The sequence below is a fragment of the Microcaecilia unicolor genome, chromosome 2 (assembly GCF_901765095.1).
Source record: "Microcaecilia unicolor chromosome 2, aMicUni1.1, whole genome shotgun sequence".
NCBI lineage: Eukaryota > Metazoa > Chordata > Amphibia > Gymnophiona > Siphonopidae > Microcaecilia > Microcaecilia unicolor.
The window spans coordinates 345,028,258-345,047,760 of NC_044032.1; the positions used below are offsets into that span (position 1 = coordinate 345,028,258).

At 45.6% G+C, this 19,503-nt stretch overlaps 1 pseudogene; it reads left to right on the forward strand.

Annotated features, from left to right (window-relative positions):
* The window catches only part of LOC115463704, a 232,699-nt pseudogene that overhangs the window by 167,937 nt on the left and 45,259 nt on the right, over window positions 1–19,503 (forward strand).

Genomic DNA, 19,503 nt, shown 5'->3' on the forward strand with positions numbered 1-19,503 from the left:
CAGGAAATGCTTCTACCCAGTGGGAAAAGGAATCGACTACTGTGAGTAAAAATCTGTTTTTCCTAGCTGTTAAAGGGAGAGGGCCCACATGATCTATCTGTAGCCTCTCAAATGGGCCCCGTGGTGGTCCCCTTTTGTTTTTAGGTTGTCTCCCAAATGAAGCACAAATCACACAGGAGGCCACATGATCCTGTATGTCATGTTTCATTTCTGGCCACCAGACCAACATATTCAGGGTTGCCAGCATCTCTTCAGCACCTGCTCCATGAACCCAATGCATCCAATCTTTCCCTTGAGCTCTGGGGATAGCTATAACCAATCCTTCCTCCTTCACACACAGCATGTCTTTCTGTATAGTGAGTGTGAGAAAGGGTGCATGCTGATAAGTATTATCTGGGGTGTGTTGCACTAGTCGCTTCAGATTGGAAAGCTCTGAGTCATTTTCCTGCAGTGTACTGAAATAATCTGGTGGTACCACCTGATCATAATCAGTGGATCGTGTGGCCATGGCTACCATCCGGGTCGGCTCATACCAGGGCCCTATAGGGCCTACATGGCATGCTTCCTTGGCTAGTGAATCTGCTAAAATGTTTCCTTTTACTAAAGGGCCTTTCTTTCTGTGTGCTTTCACCTTCACTAAATGAACTTTCTGACATTTTTCACTGAGTTCTTGTGCCATAGCCCATAGTGCTGAATTTTTTACAATGGACCCATCTGTGGATTTAAAGTTGTGGCTTAACCACCATGGCAGCAATGCAATGGCACTTCTGAATACGTAATCTGAATGTAAAATTATCTGTATTTCAGGGTGGGAGTCTTGATATTGCTGCAAACAGGCCACAAAGGCAGCCAGTTTTTATTTATTTATTTATAACAGTTCACAGTATTGTTCCGAGGCTGACCCACAGGAGTACTGCCTCTGCAGAATTACTTGGTTATCTGGGCCCAGTTGTACAATTGCAAAATCTGCTAATCTCTTTCCTCCCTCACATTGGCTACTGCCATCAATATATACTGTAGGAAGAAAAGGGGATATTCTATCCAGTACCAGTTCTTTAAATATCAAATGATTGGGGGTACTGGGTGAAGACTGACTGTCATGAGGTTTTCCCTCCAGTAAGATTCCTGCAACCTGCACTTTAGGCTCTTTTAGTAATTCAAACTTCACATTCTGTGCCTGCAACATCAGGGTCCAATGGACTATTCTCTCCATCCTAATTCTACTGCAGGCCAACTTGCCCTCCACAATGAATTTAAGGGAGGTGGTGGCTACATATATGCGTGGTTTGAGCACCAATAATATACGTAAACGTTTGCATAGCAGCATATGCAGCCAGAACATGTTTTTCACAGGTTCCCATTTTAAGTTCTGGAGAAGTGAGAACTCTGGAAAAGAAAGCAATTGGCTGGTCTGTCCCTCCTAAGCGCTGTGTTAGGGCAGCCTCTATACTATTCTCACCAACCACTGGGTACAGGAAAAAGTTCTGCTTGTGATCTGGGGGAGCAAGGACAGGAGCAGAAGTCAAAGTCTGCTTGAGTTTAGTCACTGCCTCTGTGTGCTCTGCCTCCCACACATATTCTTTACGTTTAAGCAGGGAGTATAATGGAACAGCCCAGTGGCGTATCCAGACCTGACTTTTTGGGTGGGCCCAGAGCTAATATGGGTGAGCACTATGTATATAGGTATGAATAGTGCTTCTTGGGATACTACAAACTAATGCCTTAGAATGCTGCCCAACAGCTGCCCTGCATCAATATAAACCACATACATACTTAAAAACCGATATTTGTAAATATAGTTACATTATGCCATATCAAACTTGACCAGACGTAAGTCTACTATAATGGCAAACATCTCAACACACATGACAGGATCCTGCATTATAATTACAGCAATGACATATAACAATGTATTCAAGTTCTGGAAGCACCTCAATAATAGCAACAAAATCCCGTCACTGTCAGGTACTTTGTGAAGTAACACTAAATCCTGCAAGAGGCTTCTTAGCGCCTATATTGCAAACCATAACACCAGTTCCAATAACAGTACCTTTAAAAAGGCAGCAGTGAATGTACACAACAGCAATACACATCCCATTGGAAAAGCCACATTTCTATGCCATACTATCGCTGCAATTCTAAGCAGATCACAATTCAACACACTTAATTTTAAAACATATTACAAAAACATAAAACATAAAGACCTTTCCTACCCCCCAAACATCCATCCCAGCAGCCTGGCATCAGCTTTTCCCTTCCCTACTCCCTATCCATCATCCCCATAGCTCAGCATCAGCCCTTCCCTTGTCTACCTTACCCCCCCCCCCCATCCATCCCTGTAGCCCAGTATCAAATCTTTCCCTTCCCCACAATCCATCCCATAGCTAAACATCAGCCCTATCCTACCACCGCACCCCTCCCTCCCTGTAGCTTACCGTCAGCCCTATCCTACTCCCTACCCACCCCCTATGGCATTAAATATAAAATCCTTTTTTTTTTAATATCCTGGGCCATGCAGAGCCCACCTCCGCACCGGTCCACCCAGAGAAAATCGCCTACACTTTTTTTTTTTAATTTTAACCTATGCACTTCAGAGACCATCCCCACCCAAAAACCTGCCAAAATGAGAGAAATAGACAACTTTTTAAAAATGAACCTGCTTCGGCACTATTAAAATTTATTGTTGGTGAATTTCTGGGTGGGGTAAGCACTTCACTGCTTAGGGCAAAAAAGGTATATTTAATGATTAAAATATACCTTTTTTTTGTCCTTGGCAGTGAAGAGCCCACCCCCACCCAGAAGCCCACCACCAGACCAGAGCCATCATTCTGATTACAAGAATAATCAAAATGCTGGCTGGTAGTTGGCTCTTCACTGCCTACGACGAAAAAAAGGTATATTTTAATCATTAAATATACCTTTTTTGCCCTAGGCAGTGAAGTGCTTACCCCACCCAGAAGCCCACCACCACCAGCATTTTGAGTACAAAATAGTAAAATTACTACTACATGACGACATGTAAAAAAATATTTAAACATATAATTTAATTTACTTTATTTCTTATGAATCACAACATCCCCAAAGGAGTTCAGTGCGATTTACATAGTAAAAGAAGCTGGACTTACCAGTCTCTTAGTTTCAAATACAGTTTGAAACTAATAAGAAAAAAAAAAAAACCTCTTCCTCAGACTTTACCCAGAACCTATGTTTCACACAAGTACATTTCCAAAGCCTTACGAAACATATAACAAGGGATAATCTTTATCTCAATTGATATAGATGCATTTATTACCTGGCTTCTGTAGCTGAGTGGTGCTGCGGGGGAGTGCTACTGTGATTGAACAAACTGACTGAAAACAATCACAGACCCGGCACAAGCAGGCACAGTGTGGATTTGGCACTTATGCCAATCCTGTTTCCAAATGGCGTGCACTATTTCCAAAGAGTTGGAAACTGACAAAATGATGAAATGGCCAGCAAAACCTGACTAAAATGAAAATTTCTGTAAACAACACACACACACACACACACACACACACACACGCACAAAAAACCAACAGCAGCACAAACAAGCATTTTCTGGATGCCCATCCATCCCTCATAGTAACATAGTAACATAGTAACATAGTAGATGATGGCAGAAAAAGACCTGCACGGTCCATCCAGTCTGCCCACAAGACAAACTCATATGTGCTACTTTTTGTGTATATCTTACCTTGATTTGTAACTGTCATTTTCAGGGCACAGACAAGTCTGCCCAGCACTATCCCTGCCTCCCACCACCGGCTCTGGCACAGACCGTATAAGTCTGCCCAGTCCTATCCCTGTCTCCCACCCACCAGCCCCGCCGCCTACCACCGGCCTGAAGGATTTCTTAATACAATGTTACTGTGTAGGGTGCGGCAATTACTCTAAGGTCAGCTCAGTTAAGCAAACTGGAGATAAATAATTGGAGGTTTTCTTCATTGCTGTTGAAGATTGTATTAAAGGTTACTTTTAAAAAAAGTTACACAGGGCATTATAACAAGTTGTCATACAATTGAAAATGATCTGCATTACACAATCATTTCAAACAGTTAGTAGTCCAAAATATAAAAAAAGATAGACAAAAGGAAATAAAAAATGAATCCTGCAAAGTTCACACCACATTCTCACAGTATGCAATTTCAGTCTTGGTTTCCATAATTCACAGTTTGCATCTGAGTGGAAGAGCCAAGGCCAGACAGGAGCTACATTAACTCTGGAGTCTGAATATACAGCATTTTTTTTCCCCTGCCCCTTCTGTATTTTACTGGCGGTGTCTCCTCTACATTTTAACTCTCCTGCCCCTTCTGCATTTTACTGGCGGTGTCCCCTCTACATTTTAACTCCCCTGCCCCTTCTCTATTTTACTGGCGGTGTCTCCTCTACATTTTAACTCCCCTGCCCCATCTGTATTTTACTGGCGGTGTCTCCTCTACATTTTAACTCCCCTGCCCCTTCTGCATTTTACTGGCGGTGTCTCCTCTACATTTTAACTCCCCTGCCCCATCTGTATTTTACTGGCGGTGTCTCCTCTACATTTTAACTCCCCTGCCCCTTCTGCATTTTACTGGAGTTTCCTATGGCATTTCAGACCCTACCCCCTATACATTTTTGCTGGGGTCTCCTCTGGCACTTTTAGCCCATGCTTCTTCTGTATTTTACTGGGAGCCCAGACAGCATTCCTCTCACATAACAGAGGAGTGAGAAAAGCATGCCTGAATTAAGAAGTTAATGAGTAGTCAAGCTAGCAATACTGAAACTTCCAGAGAACAGAGAAACCAAAATCTTTCTGCAGTGAAAAGAAATTATGGCGTGTTCCTACCTTCAGAGGCTTTGGTGTCACAGGTGCAAATTGGGCTGTGGTTTAGGCAGGCACAGTGTGGATTTGGAGCCGCGCCCTAACCTTTCCCATGCGGCACTGCATGCGGCACAGCCGCAACGCCATCATGCCGTGCGGGGTGGGCCCCAGCCGGACCCGAGGAGGAGGGAGATGGCAGAGAGTGCAGCGTGGTGGGGTGACGCACATGTGCAGCAGAGGTTGCTAACAGCAGCCGCGAATCTGCGACTCCGCGAAACTGTGTGTTTAGCTGGATAACAAGAGGCTGCGCTGGCCGACGAAGAAGAGGAGCTCTCGTGCTGCCGATAAAAGCAGGTGGGAGGTGGCTGAGCGGGCCGGGCCCGGGCCGCGCCGCTGACCAACAGAATAAAATAAGTCTGTAGCAACACTGTGGCTGGCTACTCAGCTGCTGTAAACTGGGCGGGCCTGAGTCGAGAGCATCCAATTCAGCATAGTTGTGCATAAAATCACGGCAGAACCCTGTAAGCCCTAGAAATGATTGGAGGGATTTCTGATCTTTAGGAAGAGGTAATTTCTGTATGACATCTATTCTCTGAGAATCTATGGATTTACCCTCCTGGCCAATGGTGACTCCTAGAAAGGAAACCTGTGGTTTACACAGCTGAGCTTTGGCCGGATTTACTTTAAGTCCAGCTTCCAAAAGAACTTTTAAAATCTCTCTTATATGGGCCCAGTGGTCAGATTCAGTTTCAGATTGAATTAGAATGTCATCAACATATTGGATTGGATTGTCTCTACAAGACATATGGGCTAGGGCTTCCTGCATGTATTTGTGGGAAATGGATGAAGAATCCTTATAACCCTGAGGTAACACAGTCCATTCGTACTGTTTATTTAGCCACGGAAATGCTGTTTTGTACTGGCATTCTGGGGCCAGGGGCAGGCTCCAAAACCCATTTGAAATGTCTAGGACAGAAAAAAATTTACAGTTGGGGTTTAATTTAGAGATCATTTCTGGGTATGAGCACATAAGCACATAAGCATCGCCATACTGGGAAAAGACCAAGGGTCCATCAAGCCCAGCATCCTGTCTATGACAGCGGCCAATCCAGGCTTCAAGAACCTGGCAACCCCCCACCCTCCCAAAAAAATTAATAATGTTCAATGGACTTTTCCTTCAGGAATCTGTCCAAACCCCCTTTAAACTCTGTAAGGCCAGCCACTGCCACCACATTCTCCGGCAAAGAGTTCCAGAGTCCAACTACACGCTGAGTAAAGAAAAACTTTCTCCTATTTGTTTTAAATCTACCATATTCTAGCTTCATCTTGTGTCCCGTGGTTCTATTATTATTTGAAAGTGTAAACAAACACTTCACATCTGTCCGCTCTACTCCGCTCATTATTTTGTAGACTTCTATCATATCACCCCTCAGCCGCCTTTTCTCCAAGCTGAAGAGCCCTAACCTTCTCAGCCTTTCCTCATAGGGAAGTCGTTCCATCCCTTTTATCATTTTTATCACCCTTCTCTGCACCTTCTCCAAATCCTTTATATCTTTTTTGAGATGCGGCAACCAGTCTTGGACACAATATTCGAGGTGCTGTCACACCATGGAGCGATACAACAGCATTATAACATCCTCGTGTTTGTTTTCCATCCCTTTCCTAATTATACTCAACATTCTGTGCGCTTTCTTGGCCGCCGCAGCCCACTGAGCAGAAGTTTTCAACATCTTGTCAACGATGACTCCCAGATCCCTTTCTAGGTCTGTGACTCCTAACGCGGAACCTTGCATGACATAGCTGTAATTCGGGTTCATCTTACCCACCTGCATCACTTTGCACTTGTCAACATTGACCTTCATCTGCCACTTGGACGCACAATCCCCCAGTCTCGCGAGGTCCTCTTGTAATCTTTCACACTCCTCCTGCGACTTGACGACCCTGAATAACTTTGTGTCATCTGCAAATTTAATTACCTCACTAGTTACTCCCATCTCTAGGTAATTTATAAATATGTTAAAAAGCAGCGGTCCCAGCACAGATCCCTGAGGGACCCCACTAACTACCCTTCTCCATTGAGAATACTGACCATTCAATCCTACTCTCTGCTTCCTATCTTTCAACCAGCTCTTAATCCATAGTAATACCCTACCTCCTATCCCATGACTCTCCAGTTTCCTCTGGAGTCTTTCATGAGGCACTTTGTCAAACGCCTTCTGAAAATCCAGATACACAATATCCACTGGCTCCCCATTGACCACGTGTTTGTTCACCCCCTCAAAAAAAAATGCAGTAGATTGGTGAGGTAATACTTCCCTTCACTAAATTCGTGCTGACTTTGTCTCATCAGGCCATGTTTTTGTATGTGCTCTGTAATTTTATTCTTAATAATAGCCTCTACCATTTTGCCCGGTACCAACGTCAGACTCACCAGTCTATAATGTCCCGGATCTCCTTTGGAACCCTTTTTAAAAATCAGCGTAACATTGGTTACCCTCCAGTCTTCTGGTACCACACCTGATTTTAGGGATAGATTGCATATTACTAACAGTAGCTCTACAAGTTAATTCTTCAGTTCTATTAATACTCTGGGATGAATACCATCCGGTCCTGGTGATTTACTGCTCTTCAGTTTGCAGAACTGACCCATTACACCTAACTGAAATCTGGGCAGCGAACATCGAGAAAGACCAGTGTAGAGCTCACAAACCTGGAAGGAGCCACAGACCTGACCCAAACTCGTCCGATTTGAACCTGAACAGTTGGGATCGTGAGAGTGGTTAACTCAAAGAGACAGACTACTACTGGAATTCAACTGCATTGAAGGTTGATCTGAATTCCAACAAATTGACCCTCATAGTATTTAAAGAGTCTGGAGTGCCTGCACCGTGTGTTCCTGCCTATGCCCTCTGATCCTGCCTGTGTCATCTGTTCCTGCCTGCATCCTCTGATCCTGCCTGCGCCCTCTGATCCAGCCTTCACCGTCTGGACTGTCTGCACTGTGTGTTCCTGCCTGCGGCCTCTGATCCTACCTGCATCCTCTGATCCTGCCTGCATCATCTGTTCCTGCCTGCGCCCTCTGATCCTGCCTGCACCCTCTGATCCTGCCTGCACCCTCTGATCCAGCCTTCACCATCTGTTCCTGCCTGCGCCCTCTGATCCAGCCTGCATCATCTGTTCCCGCCTGCATCCTCTGATCCTGCCTGCGCCCTCTGATCCTGCCTGCCTGCGCTCTCTGATCCAGCCTACATCTGTTCCTGTCTACGCCCTCTGATCCAGCCTTCACCGTCTGTTCCTGCCTGCGCCCTCTGATCCAGCCTACATCATCTGTTCCTGCCTGCACCCTCTGATCCAGCCTTCACCGTCTGTTCCTGCCTGCACCCTCTGATCCAGCCTACATCATCTGTTCCTGCCTGCACCCTCTCATCCAGCCTACATCATCTGTTCCTGCCTGCGCCCTCTGATCCAGCCTACATCATCTGTTCATCAGACTTTTTCATGGCCCCTATACACATTCTCTTCCTAGCCCTATCCCTTTCTAATCTTTTCCCTCCCCCCTCCCCCCACTACTGTCCATTACAGGAACTCACTGCCCATCCATTGATTTCATCACCTCACCTTCACTTTTACCCCCTTCCTCCTTCTCAGCTTTTAATCTTCATCTCTTTCTTCCCTCCATTGTGCCGTCCCCATTCTACATGAGTACCTCTCTCCTTCGACGCCTTCATGACCACACCTCTCCTACTCTCCTCCGCTCTCTTTTACTCCTTCTCTTATTCTCAGCTGGTGACATCAATCCCAATCCTGGTCCTCCTCTTCTGCCTCCTTCCTACTTATGTAAGCCTCATCAACCGTAATCCAGGACAAACTTTCATCCTGCTTGTCTGACATTGCTGCTTGGATGTCTCAACGCCATTTGAAGCTAAACATGACTAAAACTGAACTTTTCATTTTTCCCCCTAAATCCACCTCCCGTCTTCCCCCATTCTCTATCTCGGTTAATGGCTCTCACATCCTCCCTGTCTCCTCGGCTCGTAACCTTGGAGTCATCTTTGATTCCTCTCTCTTCTTCTCTGCACATATTCAACAGATCGCCAAAACCTGTCGTTTCTTTATCTACAACATTAGCAAAATCCGCCCCTTCCTTTCTGAATACGCTACCAGAACCCTTGTCCAAACCCTTGTCACCTCTCGTTTGGATTATTGCAATTTACTTCTCACTGGTCTTCCTCTCAGCCATCTCTCTCCTCTCCAGTCTGTCCAAAATTCTGCAGCACGACTTATTTTCCGCCAAAATTGTTATACCCACACTAGCCCACTCCTCAAGTCACTTCACTGGCTCCCTGTCTGCTTCCGCATACAATTCAAACTTCTCTTACTGACCTTTAAATGCATCCATTCTGGAGCTCCCCATTACCTCTCCACTCTCATCTCTCCCTACATTCCTTCCCGTAAACTCCGCTCACTGGACAAATCTCTCTTGTCGTCCCCCTTCTCCTCCACTGCTAACTCCAGACTTCGTTCCTTTTCCCTCGCGGCACCTTTTGCCTGGAATAGACTTCCTGAGCCTGTACGTCTAGCTCCATCTGGTGAGTTGCATGCAGAAGAGATCGATCTACTTATGTCCCTCTCTTCCAGTACTTGTATAATCTTAGCTACGGGTTCTATTGCCTGATGAGGTACCGGATATTGCTTTTGTGGTGGAGGATCCTCTCCTTCCAACAGGATTTCTGTGAACATTGTGCCACATTCTAGTTTGTCTTGTGCCCAGACAGGGATGTCTGTAACCTCTGTGGGAATTACACTCAGATCATACTGTTGGTCAGCTTTTGTGCATTGTGTGGCCAAATGCATGGGAATTACTTTGTGCACCAAAATTGTAGACATTTTTGGAGATCCAATACATTGCCACAATGTAAGATTAGCCATATCCACTACCAGATTTAACTGGTTGAGGACATCAATTCCAATTATCTCCTTTTCTGTGCTCACTATAGTGGAGACATTGGTTTCCAAAATTTCATTATCATGTTCCCTCTGCATCTGCACCAGGATGCCCCATTTAACTGGGATAGCCCCACAGTTGGTAACTGTGTCATTGACCCCTTGGTTTTTATATGTTTGCACATTTTCCTGGTTTGCAGTAAGAGAAGCCCTACTTGTAAAACTGATTCCAGCCCCTGTGCCAATCAATGTTAATTTATCCTGACCCCCTATCTGGCTGTTCACATTGGGGCGGCCACAAGTGTCCAATATCAAGGGTGCCACAAACCTTAATTTATATTCTGAGTCTGTCTCCTTTCCCATCTCCCGAGGTATTGGAAGTGATTGCTCAGGTAAGTGAAAAGAGTCAGGCTGGGCCCAAAAGGCTTGGGAGTGTTTGATATTTGGACACTGGGGATCAGGACATCCCTAATCCTTTTTTTCTTGATTATCCTGAGCAACTATCAATTCACTTTTTATTCTGTCTAATTCTAGCAGCATGGTATATTTATCTTGCTCCCATTTATTTTTCTGCTTTGCTAACTGGTCTCTTTGTGCTTTGAGCTCATGAAAAGGGATGTAGTCGGAGGAATTTCTAAAATTACCTCTGCCCTGCCCTCTCCAGGGGGCCTGTCCTGAGTTTCCTGACCTATTGCTGTGGGATGGCCCTTCTGCTTGCCATTTCTTTGTTTCTGACACAGTAATTATCTGGGATGGCTGAGTTTTCCACACAGATCCAATCCTGAGCATTAAAGTGTCAAAAGGAGTTTCTTTAGGATCCTCAGCAAACAATTGGAGATGTTTAGTAATCTCACGGGATAAGATTTCCAATAAAAATTGTTTATGCTGTTCCTGAACATAATCTTCTGTTTTGGGGCAACCCTCCTGATCTTGAAAGGCTGCTTCCAGCACCCCCAATCTGTATGCAAATTGTTCTAGTGTGTCATTTGGCAGGAGTGCAAGTGTTCTAAATGCTTGCATTTGAGTACAGTGAAATAATTGCTCAAGACCCTTTTTCACCAATTGGTATGGGTGGGTGAGAGATCCTACTTTAAAATAGTGGGGTCCTAAAGCCATATGCATTAGTCTGTCAAAGTCAGACATTTTCCTCTTATACTTTCCTAGGCCCCAGTGAATCAGAATATCATTGGCACGTTTGCACCATTCATTCATATTAAAAGGCATAGGGCCGACCTTCTGTATTATCCTTTCAATGTCACTATCCTTTACTAAGTCATACAGTACCAGGTTTACTGGTGTTCTGGGGTCTGTACTGGACTCAGTTTCTATGTCTGCAGATTCCTCCCTGTCCCTCAGGTTAGTGCTTGAGCCTGGGGTTTCCTCATCTGTGCATGTCTACATAGGTACATAAGTACATAAGTAATGCCACACTGGGAAAAGACCAAGGGTCCATCGAGCCCAGCATCCTGTCCACGACAGCAGCCAATCCAGGCCAACGACACCTGGCAAGCTTCCCAAATGTACAAACATTCTATACATGTTATTCCTGGAATTGTGGATTTTTCCCAAGTCCATTTAGTAGTGGTTTATGGACTTGTTCTTTAGGAAACCGTCTAACCCCTTTTTAAACTCTGCCAAGCTAACCGCCTTCACCACTTTCTCTGGCAACGAATTCCAGAGTTTAATTACGCGTTGGGTGAAGAAATATTTTCTCCGATTTGTTTTAAATTTACTACACTGTAGTTTCATCGCATGCCCCCTAGTCCTAGTATTTTTGGGAAAGCGTGAACAGATGCTTCACATCCACCTGTTCCACTCCACTCATTATTTTATATGCCTCTATCATGTCTCCCCTCAGCTGTCTCTTCTCCAAACTGAAAAGCCCTAACCTCCTTAGTCTTTCTTCATAGGGAAGTCGTCCCATCCCCGCTATCATTTTAGTCGCCCTTCGCTGCACCTTTTCCAATTCTACTATATCTTTCTTGAGATGCAGCGACCAGAATTGAACACAATACTAAAGGTGCGGTCACACCAGGGAGCGATACAACGGCATTGTAACATCCTCATACCTTTCCTAATAATATCCAACATTCTATTCGCTTTCCTAGCCGCAGCAGCACACTGAGCAGAAGGTTTCAGTGTATTATCGACGACGACACCCAGATCCCTTTCTTGGTCCATAACTCCTAACGTGGAGCCTTGCATGACGTAGCTATAATTTGGGTTCTTTTTTCCCACATGCATCACCTTGTACTTGCTCACATTAAACGTCATCTGCCATTTAGCCGCCCAGTCTCCCAGTCTCATAAGGTCCTTCTGTAATTTTTCACAATCCTGTCGCGAGTTAACGACTTTGAATAACTTTGTGTTATTAGCAAATTTAATTACCTCACTAGTTACTACCATCTCTAAATCATTTATAAATATATTAAAAAGCAGTGGTCCTAGCACAGACCCCTGAGGAACTCCACTAGCTACCCTTCTCCATTGTGAATACTGCTGTAATGTATTAAATGTGGGACTGTAACACTTTGTATCCCTTCTACTACAAAGTTGGAAGATCTATCAGTCTTTTCTGAGCAGCCCAAACATAGCATTAAATTAATTCAACTTTCCATCCACCCTAAGAAGCATAGAAGTACATATCCAAAACATGCAAAAAAATGTTCTTACTTACCCAGCTGAAGATCCTCTTGTTAAACCGGGAACGAGCCCCCAATATGTCAGCATTTGTTGTCTAGGTATGGTCCCGGGTCCAGTTCACAGAGGCAGTGGGTTCGTAGAGGCAGTGGGTTCCCAAGAATACACAATCCACACGGGTTTGGATATATATAGAAAGTATACTGTATTTACATATATAGGCTCACAGCACTTAGTACAGGTAAATATTACAATGCTGTATCTGTGTGTGGGTTTGGATGGGAATCAATGAGAGAAAGGTAAGGATGTGTGTGTGCAGATAAAGAGAACAAGAGAGCTTTGGGGTAGGGCTGAAGAAGAAGGGGGGGAGCAGAGAAAGAAAAAGAGAAAGTTAAGAAAGCAGAGCCATGTGCTCTGAGAGAGAAAGCCCAGCTGGCAGAGCCATGTGCTCTGGTGGCTGAAGATGTGTGTGTGTGTGTGTGCAGAGAAAGAGAACAGAGAAGCCCAGAGCAAAGCCATTTGCTGTGCTTTATATATATCTAACAGGAACAGAGAGGGATCAAATGACTTCTTTCCTTCCCAGCCTTTGTTCTCAGATATTTCCTTTGCAACCTCCAGTTTAATTTCCTGATCTAAGGAAGGTAAGCATTTTCACAGGTTTTACTCTTTGAAGTTCCTAGTTTTGGAGCCTCTCTGCCTGGCTTTCATTATTCTCAGAGAGCCCTGCTCCCAGATGCCCAGAGAGGACAAAGGTATGTTAATTAGGGATAATCAAGAAAACACAGGGCTAGCAGGCAGCTGGGCAACATTTGCCATCATCAGGGCTTCCTGAGAGAGGGGGGAGTTATCAGGAGTTGGTTTCATATTAATCTAAGTATGTCCCACAATCCTGACATCTAGCAATCCTGACAGGGTGTGCCACACTGAAATCTTGTATTTGTATGGTTATGAGGTCAATGTGAGAGGGAGTTGCTGTTGTTGGCCACAGATTTGTTTTTTTCAGGCCGTTCGATATTGGCAATATAACCCTCTGACCTGAATATGCTGATCTCCCAAAATATCTTCAGATGACAGAGACAGTAGGTTACATAGTAGATGAGGTTTGTCATACTTGAAAAGAGATCAGTGCTGCTGCCCTGCATCATGTGATTACTGTAACAGTACTCTTGCAAAGCTCTGAGCCCATAGCTACAAATCTCCCTGGATCTGCCAAGGTACCCATTTTGGGCCAGTCCAGGATTTCTCCTAACCACATCCTGGTGCATGAACAACAGCCGTTTCTTGCTAAGGGAATGAGCTGGACAAGATCATGATTGGCCCTGGCTGGTCACCTGGGGAGAGGGGACTAGGAAAGCGGGAACAGAGAGAAGGGAGTTGTTCGGAATCCATGGAAGAAGTTGGAGCTGGCAAGAAGACAGGAGAGACCTGCTAAGGTCCACAACCTTGTGAATTGCCTATCTGGAGAGTGTACCATTTGGTTCAGCTGTACCCACACGGAGTGACTGACCCTGCTTGCTGCAAAGACCCTGTCCTATTTCTGAGGCTGAGACTCGCTGTGAGAAACAGCTAGGAGAAGGAATTATCTCATTGCATCCTGCCTGCCGGAGAGACAGCGTGGTGAGGCACAGAAATTTATTTCCTATTAGTCTGGGAGTAGCGTTTAGTGTTGTCTTAGCCAAAGACTGGTTACGTCATACTTGTGGTCAGGAGATTGCTGCTAATAGCTGTACTTACCTCACATAGTTCAGTAGTATTACCAATCAGTTGTGTGATTTATCTAGTAACCAGAAAAGAATTAGTGTGTAGTTGTGACAATATATTTTGTAATTGTTATCAGAGTAACAAAAAAGCTTTGGGAGCAACTCCGCTCAGCTGATAACAAATACAACTTGAAAAAAATAGCGGATAAACACAATAAATTGTGAGATATAAATATTAAACAAGAGGGGAGAGGACCTCAGACTTGTGACCATATTGATATGATCTTATTGATCAGAAGTTGTCACGAGTCTGAGGTCCTCTCCCCTCTTGTTTAATATTTATATCTCACAATTTATTGTGTTTATCCGCTATTTTTTTCAAGTTGTAATTGTTATCAGCAAATATTTTTGTATTTGGCTAAGCTAGCTGCAGAGTTCTATTTTGTATATCTTCTTTTATATATCTATAATAAAATCTAATATATATTTCAGCCTGCTTTTTCAATTTCGTTTCTATCGGAAGCATTGGCTTGGTGCCAATCCAAGGTTCCCTCCTTCCCTAGACAGAAAAACAGAGTATTTTGCTTGCAAATAATTCTGTATTGGGAACCTTGGGCGCAGATGAGACTGTTGGGAGATTTCTCCGATAAGTATCACCTGTGACTACCTACAGATATGGGGGCTCATCATCCGGGATGTCAAAGAGTTGAGAACATATTCCGGTTTTTTTTCTTCTGTTAGAGAGCACTGCCAGGCTGTGTATATTTGTCTGTCTGTGATTTAACATGCTGTATTCACTGATTCCTTGCTCTCTGTGTGTCAGAGCACTGCGGGGGGGGGGGGGGGGACTTTGCTGTTTCAGGTTTCTGTGTGCTGGAGCGTGACTGCTTATGGCTGAGCAATAAATCTGCTGTTTTGGGCTTAGGGCTTACAGATAAGCAGCAGCAAGATTGTTGTTTATTACAGGCAGTGTTCACGTTAACTGTTTTACAGTCAGCAGCCACGATGATGGCACTTAAAGTCACGCTGACGAATGTGGAGTTAGAAGCTTTAGAAATTCTAGTTTTGGTTACGAAAAGTAAGACTAAGTCTGATCTTACAGTGAGTTCTTTGTTTCACTTGTTTCATAAGGAGAGTCCAGAGAGCAGAGCGGCTTACTCGGCGGCAATTAACCGGGTGATAAAGGACAAAGCCCGCCTAACGGTCGTAGACCTGGCGGAGCTAGCCTGTATCCTACTGGCAATCAAAGAGTATGATTCTCACATATGTTCCTCCCTATATGCGAATCTCCAGCAACTGCAGAGCACTGCCGAGGCTCTAGAAAGGGAGAAGGCAGAATTAATTGCTCAAGCATCTGCTACAGGGGAGGAGGGGGCGAAAAACACCCAGGATCAGGCATGCGCCGAATGTACCTTGCTTAAAGATAAATGCTCTGCTATTGAGAAGGAAAAATTGCAGTGGGAGAAAAACGCTCTCTCCTTGCGGAGTGACCTGAGGCAGAAAGATTCATCTCTGTGCTCTCAAGCTCAGCAGTTAGCTGAAATGGAGGACGAGTTGGGCTTGACGCAACAGGAGATAGAACGGCTTTGGTTTCTCTATAAGGAAGAAAGAGAAAACTCCGAGGGTTCTATGGCCACTCTGCGGCTAGAGTTAAAACAAGAAAAAAATAGCCTTTGTTCCGCTCAGCAGGAGAGGCACAAAGCTAATCTAGAAGTGACTGACTTATGGGAGAAAAATAGAGAGCTTACTCAACGGCTATACCAAAACCTGCAGGATAAAGACGCCTGTGTAAATGCCTTAGACCAGTACCAAGGAGAGTTAGACACCATGAGAAAGGAGATGTGTAGCATGGATTATGACGCTACTGTAACACCTATGGGGTTGCTAGACAGTAATGATTCCCGGTCACCCAGCCCTACGCTGGAACCGGCCAGACTGCCTGATCGGTACCCGAGATATGATCAGCAGCTAGAGCCTCTGTTATGATTGGGGTCAGAACCCCTCTCAAACTTACCTCTTTCCTGGGGGTCAGCTTCTTAGCTGGCTTCTGTTTCTTTTGTCTGTCCTGTCTGAGCTGGCTCTGTCTCTCTGTGCTGGCAGCTTCCAGCAGCATGGCTCTAATTGTTTCACTATACTGCACCTGTGTGTGTTTCCTGAGTTGCTCTACCTCTCTTTGGGTGTACTGGCTTCAAGTGCTTCACGGTGTTGCATTGGTGTGGGTTGGGCCTCTCTGGGTCAGTGTGCTTTTGCCTAGGTCTAGGGAGTGTGACATCATCAGGGAGGGCCTTGATAAGGAAGTGGTGTTGTTTCCTTCAGAGCCTTTGCAACGGTTGTGTTTGCTTTAGGTAGGGTGGTGCAGTGTGCACTTCTGACTTTGTGTCTAGTTTCCCTGCTTGCTTTTGCTAAGGGCCAGGTTAGTGTTAGTGCAGTGTGCACTGGTGACTGTGTGTTTAGCTTTCCTGCTTTTCCCTCTTGGTTTTGGAAGCATTGCTGTGTGTAGGGCTTTGGAAGCTCTGTTGCTGATAGAAGTACTTCAGGGTTTGGTGTTGTTAGGAACACTGCAGAGTTTGCTGTTAGAAGTACTTCTGGTGTTTGTGCTATTGGGAGCATTGCAGTCTTTGCTGTTGGTGTTTGGTGCTTTAGAAGCACTTTTGGCTTATGTGTTAGCTTCACTGCTTTTTCCTTGTGGCTCCCCTGTCTTCCCTTTTAGTGCTAGGAGCTCTTCTGGTTGCTTGCCAGAGTAGTGCTTAGGAAGCACCTTGTTAGTTTTGTATCTAGCTTGCTAGAGCAGTGCTTAGGTAGCTGGTTAGTTTTGTGTTTAGCTTATTAGTGTAGAGCTCTGCTTGTAGCTTGGTGCTCAGTAGCACCTGTGTTAGCTTTGTGTTTAGTTCCCTGCTCTGTTAGTTTAGGGCTTAGGAAGTTCCTTTCTTGAGCAGGGCTTAGGAGCTCCTGTTTAGTATAGGGCTTAGGAAGTCCTTTTGTCAGTTTATTGTTAGAAACACTCCTGCTGGTTTAGGGCTTGGGAGCACGTAGATCAGTTTAGGTTTAGGAACACTTCTGTTTCCAGTCCTGGTCCCTATGTCTTCCGGTATCCAGTAAGTCCTGTTGGCTACTCGAACCCAGGAGCTCAACTCCTGGGGGGCTTAGTAGCTAAGTGCAGGTGAAGCTGTGTGGACCAGTCCGGTGTGCTCTAGTCCGGTGTTCCAGTCCTGTGTCCTCCAGTCCGGGGAATTCCAGTCCAGGATTCCAGTCCATGTGTTCCGGTTCGCTGGGCAGTGCCTGCAGTCCCTGCCGGTGTGCTTGCCCAGTGTTGGTTGGTGGGTTTTGCCTGCTGCTGTCACTCCTCGGCAGCAGCCCAAGGGCTCACGTTTGCTCCAGAGCCCGGCCCCGCGGGCTCTGAACCTGAGAATCTGACAGCCTCATAGCTTTAAGTTAGGTCCTAGAGATCAAACTACGTCAGCTCCTCCCAGGTACAGTTCTATAATTCCTGAGGCCCCCAATGGCATGCAGGAGCAAGGCTCCACCCAGTCAGGTTAAGGAACACTGTACCAACCGATGAGATCCACAGTACAGAGGTACCTATGCCCCACCCAAGATGGTCGCAGCTTACTGCACCATCTGATGAGGACACTGGTACCTTTGCACACATGCTCCGCCCAGGAAGGTCACAGTTTTCTGTCCCGCCTGATGAGGTCACTAGTGCCATTGGGCCTGGGTCCCACCCAGGAAGGTCACAGCTTACTGCACCGCCTGATGAGGGCACTGGTACCATTGCGCATAGGCCACGCCCAGCAAGGTCACAGCTCTCTGCCCCGTCTGATGATGTCACCAGTAACAGTGGGCCTGTGCCCTGCCCAAGAAGGTCACAGCCCTCTGCACTACCTGATGACATCAACAGCACACCCACACCACCATTTTCGTCCCCTACTGGTGAGCAGCGGTATTCCACTCAGACACTCAAAAATAACACTTTATCTAGGGAACAACACTCCCAAACAATGAAGACTATCCACACAATGATAAAACCTTTTAAGGAGTCTTCCAAGGTATCAATACAAGCTCATTTGCGGTCAGCCCATTAACTCTTTAAGGCTTTACAGGTCCATGCAGAGTCAGATAAAATGGCTTTACTTAAGTGGATATTTGACGAAGAATGCCAGGCGTACTTGGAGGCTATGGTGGAAGACAGCCCATACCTGTTTACCGTGGAACAAGCTTTAAAGAAGCGCTATGGTCTGTTTGCAGATGACACGGAAGCAAAACGTGCAGCCTATACTATGTGCTGCGGTCCTGAGAGTCTGCGTGAATGGGCCTTTCACTTGAAGCAAGCCTTTTACCAGGGGCTGGCCGCGCCAGATGCCATAGATCTCAAATTTGGTGAATTCAGAAATTTTGTGAAAGGTCTGCCTCACCAAGTGAGAATTCAATTGGCAGGACAACAGAAAGAACCTTATTCCCGACTTCTGAGGCAGGCAGATGAGAGTTTTGATATGTGTCTCACCCAGCCCATGGTGGCGACACCCAAACCAGCATCGAAGAATCACAGCATTCCACCCAGTGTTTGTGCTGTTACCTCCACACTTTCTCTGGAAAACAAGGTGGCAAGCCCTCCTACACAGTCCCGGGGTGGCAGTAACCAACCACTCCAGCCAAGGGACACAGCGCCCCCTACTGCTCAGGAGGATCAACAACATCCTAGAAGGAGGCGTTTTAATCAGAGGAAATGGGTTGCGGAGAAGATCCGGACCTTGCAGGCACAGCTTGAGCAAATGATAGTGAAACATCGGAGTCCTGACCCTGAGGAGAAGATCAGGGCCCTAGAAGCACAAATAAAAACAATGATGGCTAAACAGCAGGGTTCAGATTCTGGAGCATCGCACCACCCCTCATCCTCACACAAGAGAGGAAACACATACTCAGTGAATAAGGACCAAGTCCCCGATCGCATGATCAAGACCGGGCCTAGTGTCAAGTCCATTGAAATCTCGGAACACCCAAGGTCTTCAGAAGAAGACCTGGCATGACTAGACTCAGCTCCTTCTTCACCAACCATCTTGCCCACAGTTCGTGTGGATGCCTTGTCGTCCGTCAGTGAGGAGTCCTCTGTGACCAAGGCTGATGCCCCACCCTCGAACCCGGAAGGGCCTCTGTTATGTGATGCAATTAAGGAAACCAGGTACTTTATGGGTAAACTTATTCCTAAAGGTTCCAGATATACCATGGATATGTTGATTCCACAGACATTTTCCTGCTAGGGTCTACTGGATACAGCCTCAGAGGTGACCCTAATTACCCAAGGCCTGTTTCAGAAACTAGAGGCATCTCTAAAGGGGGGTTGGGAGGCGCTGCTTGTCACCCCATGCAAATTCTCACTGGAGGCTTATGGCAAGCAGAGCA